Here is a 17,179-nt window from a genome sequence, read left to right as displayed (position 1 = left end):
TATATATATATATATAGTTAGTTAGTTAGTTAGTTAGTTAGTTAGTTAGTTGTCATTTCTAATTTCTCCAAAACTTATATCTCCAGTTTCTGCTGGGTGTATTCCACTGCCTGTCATTTTCCTTTGAATTTCTCACATATATCTCAAACTCATGTACAAAACTGGATGCACTAAATCTGCCACAGCTAACCCACCTCAGTGAGGGGATGCATATGCTGACACTGAGCCAGTTGCCTTAACCGGAGCCTGAAAGGTGAATTTTACTTAACGCCCATGTGTAATGAATCACCAAAGCCTCCGAATTTCACTTGGAAAGTGTCCTTGGACTCCATGTATTTCTGTGCATCTTCGCAGTCCTTGACTTCTGCACTTTCAACAACTTTTGCCTGGACTACTGCAATTCTAGCTGTCAAGATTCGCAGATGGAGTTCTAGATCTGTGCAATTAATTTTATACCCAGAAGCTCATACTCTGAGGACATAAGTGGGATCATCTCACTCTGCTGCTTCAGAACAGAAGTGAGGCTTACTTTTTCCCTTAGGATGTAATCCAAACTCCACAGGTTCCTTGCTGTCTTGTTCACGCCTGGCCTTTGTACTTCTGTAGCCTTCCTGCTCGCTCTGCTCTCTCTCTCCCTTCCTTCCTCCAGGCCCCAAACAAAATCATTCAGTGTCATTACTGCTATTTGCACTTCTCATTCATTATGTCTGAAAGTTTTTCTCCAGCTTGCAGCTCACGTAGTTCCAGTTAAAACTTAAATAAAGCTTACAACCTCATGGCATCCTTTCTTCTGCAAGTACTAATTCCACTTACAACGTTTGTGAGTGCTCAGGAGCGAGCCCCACAGGAATTCTTTACTGGGACATGCCCCAGTGCCTAGTGTTGTCCCTAACTCAGCGGAGATGCTCAAAATTGTTGAATGACTACTTTCCCTACCTATGATGGAAATAATACTGTCATATGTTGTTAATGATTATTAGTAACTATATGCAGAATAATATGTAACCATGTCAAATGCAAAATTTTACTCAGAGTAAGTTCTTTAAAACTACACCTCATAATGTTTGTAAATTTTTTTTTTTGACAGAATCAGGGATTGAACTCAGGCCCTTGTACTTGCCAGAGAAGTGCTTATTCTACTGAGCCATTTCCCCAGCCTGTTTGTGAATATTAAGTCAGAAAAAAAAAACAAAAACCCTCAAGTTATAAAGTCAATAAACTGCCTAAAGGCTCAGTGTTATGTAACATGGCCTACATCTCTACTTCCATATAAGCAAATCAGAGAAGTAAGGCAACTCACTTTTCATAATCACTAGGAGTGAAAGGAGAATAATTTATATGACATATGAATACAACTGATTAAAATGTCAAAGAATTAAAATATGCACAAACCTATTTTAACAATTATCCAATTATTCATGATACTCTCTTAGTCAAAAAAAAAAAAAAAAAACACAAAATATAATTTGAATAGTAACAAGGCACCAGAAAGTATACACCACTTCCCATGCTCTTGGTATCTTCCTCTTCATTGACAATAAAGGCAATGCATGCTCTTAAATATCTGTTAACCTATTACTAGGATTTTACTATTAAATGGTCTGCTTTATTTGAATGGACCTTTCATCTCTTTTTTGAGTCTAAATGAGGATATTTTCTTTACATTGTCAGCGTCTAAAGATCAGTAAATGACTATCTTTTAGGAATTTATGTCCCTTGGGTCCATCTAGACAGTCTAAGTCTTTCCAGTGACAAAATTCTATAATCCAGGAAAGATATTTTCTTTCTGGCACTAAAAGAATACTCACTTGTGTACACATTTTAATTCTGATAATAAACCACTCCGATGTAGGAGCAGTAGATTGAGATGAACACCATGAATCTCCTCTAGTATAGTCTGAAAAAATTCCTTCCTGTGTGATATGTTAAGTTATCAAGTTTAGAAAAATGTTAGAATTTCCCTGTTGTGTCTGATACAGTATGTACTTCAGGTGATCTCCCCAACATCTGACATAAATTACTCTGTATGTGTAATCAAATGTTATGTTGTATTTGTTTTATTTTAGATAAATAGAACAAGTACATTTACTTTCATCTACCAGGAATTATATATCTTATATAACATATATTATATTTAATAGAAATATTCAGATGTCAAACTTCTAATCTAAACACTGAACCCTAAGCTCTACGTTCATAAGGGATGCAATTTGAGTTGTTATAAAATGCTATTTTAATCCTGAGAATCTCGAGAAGATTTTTGAATCTAGAAGTTAATTGGAAAGATTCTCACCCAGACTGTATATACTGATACCTGTGAACTAAGCAACTGCACTGAAAATGGTGATCTGTGGTGGTAGTTTCATGCTTCAGAGCCTGTCATTCTGGTCTTCTGAGTGCGGGCTGCTTGTCATGACGTGAAAGTTGCTGCTGTGCTGTCTCTCAGGTAGATGATTGTTCAAAAAGAAGGGGGTGGTGAATGAAGGCAAGAGATAGGAAAAGGAATACAGTGGGACTGTTCTGCTTCAAGGTTGTACATGGTTAGATTTTTGGACTTATGTGTAAACATAAGAAATATATAATTTTATGCCTATTTTTAAAATATATTCTAATTTTTTAATGTTTTTATCATGTTCTATAGAGACTTAAAGTTCAACATATCAATACTTGATGAAAAATACCTGTTCCACGTTATGCCTAAGATGTTTGATATTCCTCCAGATAGTGAGGTTAAGCTTAACAGTCTAGGTTGTATGGTAATAACAATAAGCTTATCTTCTGGATGATTAACAGCTTAAGTTTGCAGACCAAAATTAGAGAAAAAGGAGGGCTGCAAGAAAAGCCAACATTTTGGCCCTACCCTTCCAAGGTCAATTAAGACTCAGAACATATGAGAACTTGTACTGTAATGTCATGTAACTCAGTAGTCTCCCACATTTTCTGATGAAGGAGATTATGGGTCCAAAGAGGAAAGTGATCGATGATGTAGAGTGTGCCTAAGGAGAGTCACATAGAGAGAAACCATTCTCTCAGGCTTTCACAGAGAGCACACTGGCCAAGCAATGGCCATGAATCATCCACATGGCTGACACTGACAAAGGTTCTACAATCTGAGGTACAGGATCTCAGCATAAATCCTGAGGGGATTTTACTGACTTTATCAGACCCAAAAGCTACAATTCTTGTTGCATAGGTCCTGCTTTACCTTGGTCTTAACCATCCAGCAGAAAAGTATAAAAATGAAATATAAAAAGTAAAGCCATGCTGTTATGTTGAGCTGTAGGGGACTCAGGTCAATAATTTCTGACATTGCCAGTCAAGCAGAAGACCCAATACTATTATGGACTACTGAACTCTTTTAGAATATTTTGCTGAGTTTACACACCTATAGTATTTAATTGATGGAACTTAACAAAAAAAGGGGATACAGATGAATGTCCATTTTGTATATGTGTATTCAAAGTGGTTAGGATAGATATATAGTTACATTCTCTTAATGAATAGAGTGATTTGTTCTAATGGTGTTTGTAAATAGGATATCATGTCTGAATCTTGTACAGCAATTAACCACTAGGAAGAATGTATGCAATGTGTTAATTATTGAAACTGTCCTACCGATTTGATTTGAAACTGTCTCATTGCTATTTGTTTCTCAATAAAATTATGGAAATAAAATTATATATATGTAAATAAATTTTTAATGCTATTTTATATAAAATCATAGAAATATTTTAATGCTTCTGATATTGTTAGTATAGACAGTATTACACTGAAATATATTCTAAAGCCCAAATCCTATACAAACCCATGTACAGATGTAGAGAAAATTATTGACACTATTATTTCACTAATAAATAATGTTAATATCATAGGAAATCAAGTAGCATTTTTATTAAATATCATTTCATTCCATAAGGTCTAAATTAGTAGCAAGAACTAGAAAACTTTGTAAAAAATTTATTTGTCTATAAAAATTCTGGGAATATGTCTGAGAATTCAAATGTGTTTTAAAAATACAACTTTAATGGAGAAAGTCACTGAAATGGCTTTTGATTTCTTCTTGTTTTCTTCCTTGGTATGTGGTACAGAGTTTGAATGCTCCTCTTGGAATTTGAGTAGGGGCAAAATATTGAATGTGGCTACTAGTTCTAATATTATATTTTAGAAAGGGAAGCAGTTGCTTAGCATTTGTTTTTGTATTTGAAGAAACTAAACCATGTGATTGTTTAATATTTTTGTCTAGCTATGGTTAATTTAAATTCTCTCCTACACTTCTAGGCAGTGGGATTTAACATGGCATTATCACAAAAAAAAAAATAAAAATTTTAAACATTGGATATCTGTGTCTCACTGGTCTGAGCTACATATGTTTGTCCATTTCGAACTAGCAGCTACAACTCAGTTTGCCTTAAGAAGTGGCTTCTTAACAAGAAGCTGATTTTCCATAATCCCTTAAGACCTACTTCTGTTTCCATGAAGTGTGAGTATTCTTACAGTGCCTCTTGCAGGAGCAATAAAAGTATAATGGCCCAAATCCCCTCCGCAGAGCACAAGGGAAGCAGTCCTTAGCTGGAGATTTTCCTTTTCAACGGTGTTGTGGAATGAGCATGAATTTTGGAATCTGACGTAGGTTAAAAATTGCTTTTTCATCTCTTAGATGTAGTATAAGCTTACGCTGGTTATATAATGTCACTGTTACATATTGAAAGAAGAAAACAAAAAAAAAACAGATTAAGACCTACCTATAAGGATGTGATAAAATTTAAGGGAATGACTATGAAATGGCTATTACAGAGTCTGGCACGCAGAAGGAATGCAATAATCATGAATTTCTTCCCCTTCCTCAGAGGAAGCCTGCGTGGCTTTCTATCATGCCCAAGATACATCTTCAGACCCTTTGGATGAAGCACAAAGCAGGCAACCCCATTAGAAGTGTCTGAGTGGAAAATTCCAAACAAGTGGCATTTAGATTAACCTTGGTGACTGTGTCACCTTAAATACAGTAAAGCATTACTCATTCAGTGGATTAATTAGGCAAATATATCTCTATTAATGTGAAACACATTGCACACACACCCTCTTCTATGCCTCCACCTTCTCAGTTATTCATTGAGCACCTACTTGGTGACCTCCATTTATGTGCCAAGCTTTATGCTGGGTGTTAGAGAAAAAGTTGATTAAAGCCCTCTCAATCCTTATTATCACAAAGATATACCTATTGGAACAAATATCACAAATTCTGCATCCAAAGTAAGTGGTGACAGTTCATTTTTTCAGAAAGTCTAACATTCATGAGAGTAGTTGGTTCCAAAATGCACTCAACTATCTTCCAAAATATTACTCTGTTCTAGTTTTAATTGATGGTATCCACTTGCCAAATACCTTTAAATGAGTTTTTGGAGGACAGCTGTGTCTCTTCTGATGAAGGAAAGCTTTCAACTTATTATTTAAATGCTGAAAAAATGTTCCTCTAGCCTAAAAAAATTCTGGCTGCCGTTATGCAACCCAGTTAATATAAACTACAGAGGAGATTCAGATGTTTCTGTTAATGAGTCACTTAAAGGTAAAATATTCTGAATTTCTTAATGCTAACTACTAAATCACTGGTGCCCCTTTCTTCTGTGCTGTACTCTGTTTACACAGGATTGCAGGTTGACAAGTATGCACCTGTTTTGATTTGAGTTGGTTTTTGAAATTAGTTGCTTCCTCTCCTCTCACCTTCTTTCCTACCAAGAGCTCATTTGTGGGCCCCTTTATGATTATATGTTAGCGTATAAAACAACGAGATGATCTTTGCAGCTTCCAGACTACTGCCAGGGCAGCCACTTGCCCCAGATGGGATGTTGCAAACAGCCTACTGTTTATGCTTTCACAGGCCTTGGAAGCAAAATGAGCCTCGTGTTTCCATTGTTATGGTCTGACTCGGGAAAGAAATGTGCAAACAAGCTTGCATATTTTTTCTGAGCTCTCAATTAGTTTAATTTAGAATTGAAATGTGCTTTCAAGCTGAGATATCCTAAAACCCAAGTCAGGTTTGAGCAGGGGTGTGTTCAGGTGAGCAGGCTTGTGATTGTCTCTCATTGTCGTCTTTGACAGCGCCCTCCAGAGGCCACTTGAAAGAATCCCTCGGAGAAATTTAAAGTACTTAACTGTGATAGACATAAACTATTTTGTGTAATCTGCGCTTCAACTTGTCGTTGATGGTGACTAACTTCAGTAACTTTATGTACTGTAGCTAATCGCCATCTAGAATTCTAAGAAAATTAGCATTTGCACTATATATTAATGACATCATAATTCCTTAAGGGGAAGCATTAATGAATCCTGGGCCCAGCATGCTTTCTCCACCATCTAAGTGAGCTTTTTCAACTCTGAACAGTAGTAGCTTTTCATATGAACATCAGATAATCTGAGGAAGAAAAAACATGCAGAACTATCGCAACCTGACTTTGTAAGTTTCCAAATGAATCATTAGTGCATTTAGATAAGTCAGTTTTATAAGTCTGGAGAGGTTATTAGATTGCCTTCAAAAGAAAGGTACATAGCAGGATTCTAAAGGTAAACAGTAATAATTAGGTGAGTGCAGCGTGGAACACAATGACAAGGACAATCAAAGAACAGGGACTGCAGCACAAGCCTTGGACAAGCGTACTGCGTCACGCGCATGTACCGGGGCTCAGCTTGGGGCGCTGACAGCGTCCTCATAGTCCCCCCTGTGGAAAATGAAGAGCATGCACATGATAATATCATGTTTCCATTTTAAAAAATAGAAAATATAAAAGCATGTTTTGTCAATTGTGAAGGTTGTCTCCTTCCATGAGATCAAATTGCTACACAGTTAATACATAATTGTAATTATAATTAGCTTTCCTACAAAGATGCATTAAAGTTCTGTGTTATAGTAGCTGGCAGCATTGAGAAACTGAACTTTATTTCAAAACTAGTGGTGTGTTGATGCGTGGTCGAGTGGGGAGAAGAAACCCAAAGAGAGGCTCAGAATAAATGGCCCAGAGCTGCTGTAAATGGGACTTTAGACGTAAAGTCGACGCAGGACACTGAAAAGTAGAGTCCTCTGGCTGAGACCCAGCCTTTCCATTCCATATCTTCCTCTTCGTCCTGTATTTCTTTCACCAAAAACCATGATTTTATTCATTCAATAAATACTGAGTCATTTCCCTGTGCAATACAGGGTTCTAGAAGATGTCAGAAAATGAGATGTTCAAGTGATCTCTACTAGTGAAATGTTTTTTTCCAGAGGGAATAGACACATAAGCAAGCTTCTGTTATAGTTTGTGTCTAGTTTGTCCGCCCAAAGCCCCATGCGGTCATTCAGAGTATGCTTCTAGAGTCTGTGATTAACTCCTGACCTATTGCTGGTATTATGAGTGAGTGCTGCTGGGATTATGGGGTGAGTGCTGCTGGGATTATGAGGTGTGTGCTGCTGGGATTACTGGGTAAGTGCTGCACCCTCCCTGGGGTGGATAGCCTGACTGCACTATAAAGGAGAGAAGCCTGCTCTCTGCCTGAGCTCTTGCCACCACTCCTCTCTTTTTGCTCTTACTGTTTTGCTGTTTTCCACCACCATGAACTGCTGCCTTCTTCCATGTACCACTCTGCCTTGGAGCCAGCCAAGTAGGGACTGAAACTCCCACAAACTATGAGCTAAATAAACTTTGCTTCCTTAATTTTGGGTGTCAATTTTTTGTCCCAGCAATAAGAGAAAAGTAATTGAGACAGGATTTAAATAAGTTAATTTCAAATAATTGTTAGAGTGGCAAAAAAAATTAAAATAAAAATGAAGCAACATCTTGTGGTAGAGAATTGGAATGGAAATCTCTGTATATCCAATTTTCTTCTTCAGGTATTCTCCATAGAGCAGACTATAGATAAGGCTGCCTTTAATAACTACTTAAAATTCCCTTAGCCTTAAATCACACTTGTAGTAGGATATAGAAGGACACACTCGCCTTTTCTGGTAAGTTCTTCTCAGTGCATTTCAGGCACTTTGCACTAGCTGATCCGGCTTGCTTGACTTTTGTACATTTGGACTCATCACCAGTCCTCTCTCGGCAAAAATACTAAGTCCCCAGGGTCTTCCTGACTTCTTTATGTGATGAGACCTTTTACACCCTTTGTTAGATGGGCTTCTCAGGATGTATTTCCTTCTGCTGCTGCTTTTTTATTTATTTATGTATTTATCTTCTTGGTGCTATTATGAGAGGCATTCACCTGATTTCTCTCTTCGTGTGTTTGTTGTTCGTGTTGTACAGGAAACCAATTGATTTCTGAGGGTGACTTCAGCACTGAATCCATAAGGACCTGGACTTTTCTTTGTAGGCAATTTTTAATAAGACTTTCAATTTCATTAATTGATGTGAAATTGACTCCATGTCCACCTACATGATTGAACCTGGTTATTAAATCTACTGCTCTTGTGCCTAATTTGACAATAAATACACTTAAACTAGAAGTCTTTTGGTGGAATTTTGGGGGTTTCTACCTAAAGTGTCATGCTGTTTGCAAATAACTTCTTCATTTCCTATCTTTATTCACTTATTTCTATCTCTTTTCTAATGGGCCTCACTAATGTTTCTAGAACTGTATTGAGTTGAGCTGGTGATAGTAGCTGTCCTCGTCTTGTTCTTGCTTATTTAGCGAAAGTGTTCAGTTTTTGACCATTTAGTACGATGTTGGCTATTGGTTTGTCATAGTTGACCTTTAATACACTGAGATAAGGACTACCTATTCCAGTTTTCTCCAGTTTTTATCATGAATGGGTATGGATTTGTCAAATGCTTTTTCTGCGTCTATTGAAATGATCGTGTGGCGTTTGGCCTTGGCTGTGTTTGTACAGTGTACGACCTTTAGAGATCTATGTGTGATGCATCCTGCCTGGTCATGGCATCTAACCTTGATGATTTGCGCATTTTCTTTGTCAGTACCTTACTGAGGATTTTTGTGTTTATGTTCATTAGGGAAATTGGATGGTGCTTCTCTTTTTTCGGTTAGGTCTTTCTCTGGTTTTGGTATCAGGATTTCATGCTTCTAGGAATGATTCTGTGATTGTGCGAGTATTTCTTCCCTTTTTTTTTTAATTCAACAATGGTTGTTATATTGCATATTGTTGTCTTAAAATTAATTGATCGGATCACCAGATATAAGCACGCAAAATTGGTCAAAAAATTAAAACATTGACTATTCTTTCAATAATCCAAAAGAAATCAGGTGAACAATTACCTCAGCTGTCCTCATATATGGTTTTTCCCTTGCTCTTTTCTTTCTTTAGTCCTTTCCCTCATCCCAGTTGCTTCTTCCCTTTGAGCAGTTTCTTTCCCTTTCACAATATTTATCATAGCTTTCAGATTTTATTTGTTTTTTCAGGTTCTTACAAAAGGGAGATAATAAAATGTTTCCAGTGCTTTATTTCACTTTTGAGTATGGCCTCTAGTTATGTGCATTTACCTATAAAAGCCTCGAGTTTATATTTTCATAGATGTGTAATGCTCCACTGTATAAAAATACATCATTTTTATCCATTCCTCAGCTGATGGGCATTTGGGTTGCTTACAAGATTGCGTTGATACAAACATGGGTGCACATATATAGATGTGATATGATGTTTTTAGTTTTTCTGGAAAAATACCCAAAAGGGTAATAGCTCAGTTAAGTGGGACCATTAATTCTAGTTTGTCTGAGGAATTTCCACACTGATTTCCACAGTGGTTGTACCGGTCTGCATTCCCATCAACAACGGAGAAGGGTTCCCTTTTCCTCCACAGTTCCTCCAACATTTGTTACTGCTCGATTTTTTTTTTTTTTTTTTGGTACCAGGAATCTAACTCAGGACCTTGCATTTGTCAGGCAGGCACTATGCCACGGAGCTATATCCGTGGAGCCTTTGGTTGCTTTCTTGATAATTGTCACTCTTTCTGGGGTGAAATGGAATCTCAGTGTTGTTTTAATTTGCATTTCTTGAATGATCAATAATATTGAAATTTTTTCATATATTTACTTTCCACTTGTATTTATTCATCTCAGAAGTATGTATTCATCCCAGATGTCCACTTTTGGATGCTGTCTTTGAATTTTTAGGACCTGATTTTTAAAAAATATTATATGTCCTAGATAGAAGTCCTTTGCCTGAGGAACAGTTAGCTAAAATTTTCTCCCAATTTGTGAGTTTTCATTTACTGTGCTGTTGATTTATTTATTTATTCTTTTGGAAGACACAACTTTATTGTGGAAATATTGAGTTGACAGAGGCCCAAGACAGCAAGAGTATTGGGGCATCTGTTCACAGTACACACACATGCCCTGTCCTCCCTCGGACCAGATGGAGTTACCCTTCCACGGGGCTGCCCAGGGCCTGCCGTGGGCCACTGCCTGCACCCTCAGCCTCCCTGCCCCGTGTCCAGTCCTATAGAGCAGGAGCACTCAGGGAGCTCTGCTCAGGGACCATGGGGGGCTCCTCAGGCAGGACTCAGGCGGGGGCCCACTCTCTTCTTGCAGATGGCCTTGGTAGAACCAGCAAAGTTGGAACAGTTCTCTTTCTGGTGGCTGCTTCCAGCTGTACCAGGGGTGCCAAGGTCACCTGAAAGCAGGGTGGGGGCTGACGGAGTGGCACTCACAGCTCCATGTGACCTCCTGAAATCCAGGTCCCAGGGGTCCACCTGGGGAATGTGGTAACTGAGGAGCCCATGCTCCTTGGCTTTCTGGATTGCCTGTGTCAGCTTCTTGTGCTGCTTCATACAGACCCCTGTGTACGGAGCTTGGAAGATGACGTCCATGTGGGCACAGACAGACTACTGCAAGAGCTTCACATTCCTGAAGTCCACATGCAACTTGTGATCCTGGCAGATGGGGCAAGGATTCCCAGCAACTTTATTCTTACGAATGCACGTCCTCCGAGTCTCCTGAGGTGGAATACCCCCTTTGTGGTTGCAGCAGTAGTAGGCCCAGACCGGGCAAGAGCCACAGCGTTGATTTATTTTTATGTGCAAAAACTTTTCAATAAGATGAGATCCCAGTTGTTCATTCCTTGAAGTAATTCCCATGAAGTTTCATTAAAGAATTGACCTGTAATGGCATTAGATTTTCTCTAAATTTCTTATATATTGGGCAGTGAATTCTTGAGAACCTTGTCTTTTCTTGGTAGGCAAGATTTTAATAACATTTTCAATTTTATTAACCAATATTAGGTTATTTAGAAGTTTTATGTCCTCTTGGTATTTGATAATTCACATGTATCTAGGAATATGTCCATTTATTCTGTGTTTTCTGTCTTTTGAGAGTAAAGATTCTCAAATTAGACTTTGATGATCTTCTGGATTTCTGCCAATTCTGTTATGATTTTCCCTTTTTATTCTTAATTGTATGCATTTGAGTGTTTTGTTTCAATTTTTGAAAAGTTGACCAAGAGTTTTTTTATATTATTTAATTTTTCAAAGAACAAACCCTTTGATTCATGTATTTTAAGCATTGCTTTCTTAGCTTCAACTGCATTAATTTCTGCTCAGATATTCATAATTCCTTCCCTTAGACGAGCCTTGGGCTCGATTTGTTCATCTTGTTCTAGAACTTTGAGCCTCAACATTAGGTCGTTTGTTTGAGCTTGTTCTGTTCTCCTGGTGTGAGTTCAGCACAGCTAGCTTCCCTCTTAAGAAGGCTTTCATTGCATGCCGTAAGTTCTGGTCTGTTGTATCAGCAGCATCATTTAGTTGTACATACTGTTTCATTTCATCTGTGGACCGCTGGTGTTTGGTAGTGTGTTATTTAATTTCTGTGTTTTTATGGAGGTTTTTCTAGCTTGTTTTATCATTGATTTCCAGTGTCACAGCACTACCACCAAATAATATGCATGGAATGACTTCAGTTCTTTTGCATTTACTAAAGCATGATCTGTGGCTCGAATGTGATCTATGTTGAAGAATGTCACATGTGCCACTGAGGTGACTGTATAGTCTGCTGTGGTGGCGCATTCTGTGGACATCTGCTAGATCCACTTTGTCACAGGTGTGGTTCTGATATTTCTCTGTTGATTTTTTGTATAGCTGATCTATCTATTTGTGACAGGGCGGTCCCCCCTTACCACTGTGATAGCGTTTCTTTGTTTTTTCATGCATGTTAATATTTGCTTGACATAGTTGATTTATGGCCCAGGAAATACTACAGAGAATCAACAAGTGGATGCTCATCTTCTTAAAAGAGCTTTTGTAAAGGCCAGCCAGATAGCTGAGTGGATTAAAGTACCTGCTTAGGCAGAGCGCAGTGGCTACGATTCAATGTTCCATGTCAGCTCCGCCCCTGGGGCACACTGAGAAGGCAACTGAAACTGGGCATGGTGGTGCGTGCCTGTAATACCAGTTCTTGGGAGGCTAAAAACAGGAGAATCACTAGAGTTTGATCTACATAGTGAGACCCTGTAGATCCTGTACTAAATACTTTAAAAATAAAAAAAAAAAAAAGCTTTTGTACAACAAAAGAAATCACCAACAGAGTGAAAAGACAGTCCACAGAGTGAAAAAAAAAAAAATCTCAGCAGTTTTTCCTCCAGGCAAAGGACTTACATCTGGGACATACAAAGAATTGAAAAGAAATGAGACTCTAAATTTGAAGACACAATCCAAAACTGGGCATCTGAATCGAATCATTTATACTTCTGAGAAGTATAAATGGCAAGAAAATATATGTAAAAAAATTTTGACATCATTAATCATTCAAGAGATGCAAATTTAAACATCACTGAGGATCCATCTCACTCCTAAAAGAATGGCTATCATCAAGAAATTAGTTAATTACAAACACCAACAAGGCTGTGGGGAAAAAGTAACTTGTTCCAGTATTGGTGGGAGTGCACATTTGTGTCACCACTGGAGAACAGTGTGGAGATTCCTCAGAACTAGATTAGAGGCACCATTTGATCCAGCTATTCCTCTTTTTGGTATCTTCCAAAAAGAATTTAAAAACTCATGCCACAACAATATATGCCCACCTTTGTTTTAGCAGCACGGTTTGTAACAGCTAAATCTTGGAAACAATACACATGCTCATCAACTGGTGAATGGACCAAAAAGATGTGTGTTTTTTATACAGTGGAGTACTACCCAGCCATGAAGAAGGAGAAAGTTGAGACATCTGTAGCTAACAAGATGGCCCTTGTGACCGTACTGTTAAGTGAAATAAATCAGTTATATATGTGTAAATATCACATTCTCTCTCTGGTGTGCCAAACTGAAAGTGTAAATAATAAAAGTAAAGAAGGGCCAGCAGGGAGTTCAATGGGCTGAAGTGCCTGCTTAGGCAGAGTGTGGCGGCTGGGGTTCAGTCCCCAGCCCACAGTGCTGGCCCCGTGCCCAGGGTGCGCTGAGATGGTGATTGAGACTGGGCATGGTGGTGTGACCCTGTAATCCCAGCGCTTGGGAGGCTGAAAACAGGAGGACCACTACCAGTCAGATCTGCAGTGAAACCCTGTAGAACCTGTACTAAATACAAACAAAAAAAAGTAAAAATAAAGTAAAGAAATAATAGGGATTGTGAAATAGGAAGAAATTTTTCAAATAGAAAAGAAAATGGGAGAGGAAGAAAAGAAAAAGAAAAATGATAAAGTGGAAACAAAGGTTTATAAATAAGAAAGAGAAGTAGGGATGAAAGAAGAGAAGGGGGTCGGGGGTAATGGAACTAAGAAATGTTACGTACAGGTATAAGTCCCCTGTGATGAATGTGATCATTGTGTATATTTAAATTATAGCAATAAACTAAAAAAAAAAAAAGCTTAAAATTAAAAAACATTGATAATCCACCTTGAACAAAAAGTTGCATATGCACAAAGTAGTGCTAACAAGCATGGAAGATAGTAAATATATTTAAAAGGATATGACATTTTTAAAATTATTAAATTTTAAAAATAAGGTAAACCTATAATTCTAGAAAACAAAAATATGTATGGCATGAAACAGTATTTGAGGCCCAAATATTTACATGTGCTTATATTTTCCAAAAAGAATGTAGAGATACTCCTTAAATTAAGAATTTTATTTGAACTATGAATATAAAATTTAAAAGGAAGGTTTCTTGAAAGCAAGTGGTAACATCCAACCGTATGTCCAATCTTACACAACTATGTCTATTAATCTGAGCAACAGATTTGATGATAAAATAGATAACATATCAGCCAGTGTTAACCAGATATTCTTGGTTTGAAAATTCCTGACATATGTATTGTTGTATGTTGCCCTGTTTCTTTGTTTTTGATTTTTGTTCTCGCTTTGCTTTTATTTTTTGAAATAAAATTAAATTAAAAATTCTAAAAAAAATTAAAGGGAACAATTGAAAGAATAAATAACATACAGTATTCTAGAGTATAAAGGGAAAAGTAGAGTTGAGTACTCCAGTATTTCAGTAGATGAACTCATAGAAGAGATATGAATTCAGTGTAAATCTGTGCAGCACACTTTGAACACTGTTTCATTTGACTCAAAATGTGTCCTGAGTGTTTGTTACCTAGGCGCTCTCGTAAGATCCGCTCACATAGATATCATTACTTATGTCCCATAGCAAACCACTTCAATCTTAAAGTTTTAAAATAGCATCAATTATTTATTTTGTTCATGATTTTATACTTGAGATAAGATTTAGTCACTACTTGATGGGACATGACCAAGGCAGTTTAACTGCCTTGAGCCAGAGTGTCAGTAGGTGATATTATTCCCTTCTAGTCTGGCCATCAGCTGAGGGCAGGTGGCTTGGCTCCTGTCTTGCTACTTGGATTTCTTCATACCCCCCAGGCTTCCTCACAGTATGGTGGCACTTGGGAACACAGGTGACGTATCCAAGGAGAGGGTCAGGCATAGACTCAGAGGTCACATACAATCACTCCACCGTTAGGGGGAGGGAGGAGAGCAAGCTATGGGACAAAATGCTATGTACAAAATATGATAGAAGTAGTACTATTCCGATCATTTTTATAAAGTTAATTGTGCCACAGAGGTTGTGAAAGACATGTGGATCTAGAAATAAAAGGAAATATTTTAATTTCATGATAGAATTTGGGAAATCCTGAGATTAAATTATAGCCACAAAGTTAGATGAGTTCACCTACAAAATAAAGAGAAAGGTGAGTAGAGAAAGAAAAATTTTGAGATGCACTAACTATAAAAGAGTAGAAAAGAAGAAATGAACAGAGATCGAAGAGCATTTGGAGTTGCTACAACACAAAGAAAGAAAGCTTTTGAAAGAGAGCATCAACAAGATACAAACACAAAGAAAACCTGTAAGACAGGAACAAAATCTGAGAATTACAGTACAGTCAGTCAGTAATAAAGCTAATGAAAGGGCTTTGGGTGATGGGGACCAACCGAGGTCCCTTGTGCCTGGGTCTGAGAAGTTGTTTGAGAAGTGTAGGACCAAGATAAGTTGGAGTTGTGGGAATAGACAATCCCTTCAGTAAGGGAACTGTGAAAGGTAGTGAGAGCGAGTAAAGTCGGGGTTAAAGAAGTTCTGTGCTTTAAAAAATGAAAGAGTGGAGCTTATAAAGCTGGTAGAGAAAGGTGTTAAGAGAAGGTAAGTTGGACGAGGAGGAAGCATGGTCTCGATTCCCTTGGACCACACTGCAGGGGTCGTGTCAAATTCAAAACAGTTATTGAATTAGATGATTTCTCACAACTTGAAAAACACTGAGCTAAGAAAATGTCACTTGATCTGCATGTGCTACAGGGCTGCAATTCATCACAAGTTATATATTAACGTAGTTCGGCATCCAGAATGTGGTTTTGGGATGAAACTGAGTGATGACCTAATGAGAAGCCATGTCTAATTAATTGATGAGATCAATTAAAGGATGAACAGTTTATTACCATGTGTTTATGTTATGTATTTATTTACATAATACATGATCCAAGGGATCTCATTAGTGAAGCAAAATATAGAATATGTACTTAAAATTATGATTGGATTATTTCAATGAATAGTTTTGCCTGATTACTGTTTGTATCCCAAAATAGCAATCTAATATCATTGCTTCCACTCAGTGACTAAGCACTAATTCTTGTTTATTTTGTTATTCTATGTGTGACGGTGAAGCTCAGTTTATTTTCCTTTTATATAATCTGAACACTTTTATATTTGATTCAGTTCACCCTCACTGATTTATGCATACATTTCTATGATCTAATAAGATCCATTGTTTGAATAATTATTTGTATGCTAAGCGGCAATAGGTGGCATAGGAATTAGCCACGCAAAATTTCAATGAGTCTTGAAAAGGTAGACTGAAATGAATAAGAAATAGTTATACTTTTAAATTTGAATATAGGAGGGCTTGCAGGTTAGCTCAGTTGTTTAAAGCGTCTGCTTGGGAAATCCAGGCACAGGGAAGCTCGGTTGGTCCCTAGCTCCACAAGCCGCAACAGACCTGCCCTTAAGAGCTAGCTAAAAAAAAAAAAAAAAAAATCCTTCTCTTAAATTTGAATACAAAAGTAAAATATTGTTCATAATATAACAGTAAGGTAATAACATTGAATATTTCACTGACAAACTACTGTAATCAAACATGAAAAGAATAGGGTCTTATTGTTCCATTACAGAGTGAAACTATGAATCAAATGCTACAGATGAGCAAGTTAAAGCACACGAGCTATAAACCCGGTTTGCTTATGTTTTCTTGGACAAGTATTACAGTTCTGTGTAGTGTTAGGCATCTGAGCAAAAGCCAGAAGCTCAGATTTGAATTCCAAATCCCTTCAACTCATACTTTTCCAGTACAACAAAATACTTTGGAGCCAGCATCTCAGTGTGTAGCTCAAAGATGCAACACCTGCTTAGTTTGGGCCAGGCCCTGGTTTCAATGCTTAGCACAAACCAAAAGAGTAATGATTATTTATCCTATGAAGCTTGAAAACAGGTGAGCAATTTGCATGAAAACCCAGAGGACAAGAAAATACAAAAACATGAAATATCAAAGCAAGGTGAGGTCATAAGCTAAGAGTAAAGAATTTATACAAATACATCCAAAGTCATAACGATATGTTCATGAGGCTAGGGTCTAATCCAGCTGCTTGCTTTACTAGATCAACAAATGCAGTGGTAGCTAATGTAATTGGCTAATATGCAGACTGAATTGTATTAAAGCCCAAGGTTTACAATGGTTAAATTATAGTATCTTTTCTATTTTACAAAGATGAGC

The 17,179-nt window shown here is 37.4% G+C and overlaps 1 protein-coding gene and 1 pseudogene across 5 annotated transcripts in view; one reads left to right on the top strand and one right to left on the bottom strand.

Moving 5' to 3' along the window:
- The window catches only part of Gria4 (glutamate ionotropic receptor AMPA type subunit 4), a 391,757-nt gene that overhangs the window by 124,840 nt on the left and 249,738 nt on the right, over nt 1-17,179 (top strand). The window lies entirely within an intron of this gene.
- On the bottom strand, nt 10,435-10,982 carry LOC105741442 (annotated as a pseudogene).

Source organism: Octodon degus, unplaced genomic scaffold (assembly GCF_000260255.1).
Source record: "Octodon degus isolate 3935 unplaced genomic scaffold, OctDeg1.0 scaffold00012, whole genome shotgun sequence".
NCBI lineage: Eukaryota > Metazoa > Chordata > Mammalia > Rodentia > Octodontidae > Octodon > Octodon degus.
This window is presented reverse-complemented; position numbering and strand designations above follow the sequence as displayed.